Below are 4,126 nucleotides of genomic sequence, written 5' to 3'. Positions count from 1 at the left end.
TATTTGGTCCAATCAAAATAGATTAATTTACTTACCCTTCTATAAGTCAAGTGAAATACAAGCCATCTTTTCATCTGACATGCAATTTTCAAGTGTTTCTTAAATTTGTCCAGGATTTTAGATTACACATAAGGCAAAAGTATGATTTCAGTGGAAGGTTAGCAGTAGTAGAATTTAATTATAATTATTATACAGTCACAGTAAATTACACACCGCTTCAAAAAATTATATTTGTACTTGCCACCCTTTACAAACTTGTAGATAGTTTTTAAATAAGATTATTCAGACTGAATCAGCCAAAGCTAACACAAAGTTCACAGACAACATGATGTTTATTGATGGTTATAGTGTGAAAGCTGGAAACATTTTCTGACTATAAACAACTAACATTTGGGCATTCAGTGTGTGTTAGCCAAGTTAACCGCAACAGAACAGTGGGAATGATTTTTTTGTTCTGAAACCTGGAAACATGTGTTCAGATGTCTCGAAGAGTTCCTTGACCTGTCTGGAGTTCTTGGAGGTGTTCTTGAATACATGGTAACGATCGCCACAAGCTTCCACAATGCGCTTGAGATGAATCCGTTCACCAATAAACTGCTTCACATCACAATGCAGATTTTCTCCGTGTGTAAACAGGATGATTGTACGGTCGCTGATCCTGCCAAACTTGTTCTCCAGCTTCTCTAATATTCCTGCCTCACCATCTGTGAACCGGCCCAGCTATATCACAAGTAATATCACATGCTGCCTTGACTTGCAGTACTGCTTACACACCTTGATTTCTTCCTCATCTATGGGTTGGTCTTCGTAAAAGAAGTCTGGGGTGTCGACCACACTAACCCATCTCCCAAACATCTTTACCGTTATCTCCTGACACTTTGTGGTCACCGGTGTAGAGCTTGGGTAAGAAAAAAAATGCTGAGCTGGTCTACTCTGATGCTTTCCAGCATTCAGGAGGGTGTTTCCTGAGGCACTCTTTCCAGTCCCAGAGTTTCCCAACAGAATGATATTAAATACGTTACCCCTGCCACCTGGAAGAAATAGTAATAGCAAACAGTCAGTTATTTGGCAACAGATATAACCTGAGACGTAACAGAAAGGATCAAAACCTTATTTATCTAACCTCTTTCTGCAGATGAAGCAAACCACCATCAGCTGGACTGTCTTGGCACATTGTATTTTTAAGCAGGCAATGTCAGTTAAATTAACCCGACTGAGGTATTGTCTTCATGTATTAAGGACAATGCAGTGACTTTATAAAGCTGATGAAGCAAAGTGGGCACTGTCATGACAGATCACATTAGCTCACAGTATAAGTCTCACATAAAGTCTCACTGATTACTCAGAAAAGGAAGGTTGTTGCAGTGAAGCTGATCACGTGTGGAGAAGAGTGAAGCCCTGCTTAAAAAGTCTCCATCCTACTTTTTCTTATTATTAAGAACAATCCACCATTACAAACTGAAACCACATATTGCAAAAGAAATAAACCAGTTTTTGTCATATTATATCACCCAAACAGTTATATCTTATTAACACATATTAAATTAAGGGCACTATGTTGTTGGGAAAATTTGACAAATGTAGTATTCTGATTCTACTGGGTCATTATTTAACCACCAGGTCTAAACTATCCTTAGAATTATTATTATATAAAAGTATTCTCATTAACTTAGCTCATATGAAACACAGTTTGGATGTGTAAGAAAACAAATTGCTGCTGAGATTAATAATTGATAAACATGTATTAAATTGAGTGCCAAATCTTAAATACTTTTTATTTCTATTTAAATAGCTACAGAAATACTGTAATTCAGTCCTGAATGTATATTTGAAGTTTTTAAATTCCTGATGCTATGATATTAAACACAATACTTTTAATGTGATAGAACCATTGATGCCATGAAGTAATTAAATTAACAAGACGTCACTTACCTGAACACGTAGCTGAGCTCATCTTGGCAGCTTTCTTAATGATGTGCTGACAGTGTGCAGGTTTCAGTGGAGTATTTGAAACACCTTTGAGGCTCCTGCTGTGTATACTGAGAAAATAGATCCACCCACTAGATGGGCGGAGCGCTATCATCTACTTCACACTCAAAGAGTGGAATGCTGCTTCATTTCATTCCAACAAAAAAGTCACAGACTAAACATCAGCAAAAGAAAATCAGATTTATATTGCTGTAAAAAGTTAGATAAAACTTGTCAAATTTAATGCAATATAAAACGTATATTTTTCTGCAGGTCCTCCAAAGAAGGATTGTTACAGTATTACTGGCCAAAGAGGTGTTGGTCAATAATACAGGCAGGGTAATTAGTTAGATAAAATGAATTCATGATTGGCCAGTTAAATCTCTCTGGTCAATGCTGTTGGCATTCTGGTTGACTCTAAAAGTGCAGAAATTGCAAACTGCATCTATTTGTCCTCTCCTGTGGCTCACGTCTTCCTGTTGGTCCTTCAGATAGACAGGCTCTCTGAAGAGGGAAAAGTCAGATTTAATATTTTGTGTGTCTTTCTGTGCCATTTTCAGTGAAATATAGGGATTAGGATATTTGCATCATTACATTCTGTGAAACAACAGCAATGTGAAACAACTAGCTGTACTGTTGCTGTGGTTTCGTGTATTCATTGTTTGTACATAGGTGAAGGAAGCAGACCAACCAGTATTCCCTCCTAACTTTTCACAAAATGATGCTTTGATAAGACTGGTAGATGTTTCATTTCTACAAAAACAAAGAACAGCGTGAAAAGTGTGTCCAAAGCAGAATTCCTTCAAAGTCTGAGGTAGACCCCATGAGAGTGCAGGTAAACCAGGTAAACCAGGTACTTTTGTTGCCTCAAAACACAAAGGAGGTGGTGGAACTTCCCTGCACAATGCCGAAATTATTTAAATCATATACTCTATATAATAGTTTATATCAAATAGTGATGATAAATCAGTGCAAACAAAGATCACATGGAGATCCCTGTGGGTTAATCATCCTGCCTCTTCCACTGAGTATTCCCATGATCTTTGTGCACATCTTAAATAACTGTGAATCTCTTCACCTGGCAAGTCATTGGTTTCATCCAGCCCCATCCCCATGCTTCATGGTTTCAGGAATTTTACAGCATCTTTTAAGCAGTCTTTTGCAATGTCAGTTTAACCTGATATCACAGTAAAGCGTGTTATAGCCACGCCAGGTCCACCGTGTCCATTTCATGCTTTGGCTTGACATTAATAACACATTTGCATGTATGTACATGTTAGCCGCCTAGCCTAATTGTGTTTGGCAATTAACGACTCTGGAATGTACTTCATATGTTTTTTTTTCTCACTACAGAGGCTTGGCTTTAAATCTCTCCCCCTGCTGGTAATGCAACTTCTACATCCGTGTCCATTTTCTCATTTTGGAGAGGCAAAGCAAAAAATAGACATGGTGCAACAGTGTGTCTATTACACAATTTGCCATGATACTGGTTTGTACAGTTTGTGCATATCTTTACAAATACTTATCACTTTAAATTAAGAAAGACAAGAAAGACATTAGGTTTAAAAATGAAAATCATGAAATATGTCCTTGTCATGTCCAAAACAAAAAGGCCTTTTATGATAGGACTTGATTAAAAAAAACAGATAGTAGCAATGGCTGAAAGACATATCCATCTTTTCTGGTAAAAAAACAAAACAAAACAACAACAACAACAACAACAACAAAATAGATCTGCTCTGTCCTGCTTATCTCAACAAAGGGTTCTTTTTATAACTTTTTAAAAACAAATATATAATTACTATTTTTTCTATTTTTATGTATTTATTTCACAAACTTGTTTAAAAAAATGTTTATATAAAAAAACTTGATCACATCATTCTCACAGTACTGAATAGTACTAGATGTACAGTCACGTACAGCTGCAAGTTTCAGCACACAGGTTTGCTCCATTTGTTTCACCCCTTACAGCACCTGTTTTACCAGGATGCTGTTGGTGACTGATGGGGATCAAATTGACATCTTGGAAGGACTAAAAATAAATAAATAAACCAGCAACTTGCACATTGCCTTAATTCTTTAAACGTCACCTATCTGATCTAAAAACTCTCCAAGGGACCATCACTTTTTTCTCCTGCAGCGTTGATGATGGTGAAAT

At 36.8% G+C, this 4,126-nt stretch overlaps 1 pseudogene; it reads right to left on the bottom strand.

Moving 5' to 3' along the window:
* Positions 1–332: 332 nt before the first annotated feature.
* LOC146665654 (GTPase IMAP family member 7-like) lies at positions 333–3,083 on the bottom strand (annotated as a pseudogene).
* Between the last annotated feature and the right edge of the window lie 1,043 nt (positions 3,084–4,126).

This window comes from Rhamphochromis longiceps, linkage group LG7, assembly GCF_057381845.1.
Source record: "Rhamphochromis longiceps isolate RC_006_pf linkage group LG7, R_longiceps_female_GT1.1, whole genome shotgun sequence".
Taxonomy (NCBI): Eukaryota; Metazoa; Chordata; class Actinopteri; order Cichliformes; family Cichlidae; genus Rhamphochromis; species Rhamphochromis longiceps.
The sequence above is the reverse complement of the archived record's forward strand: the minus strand, read 5'-3'. Positions and strand labels throughout refer to the sequence as shown.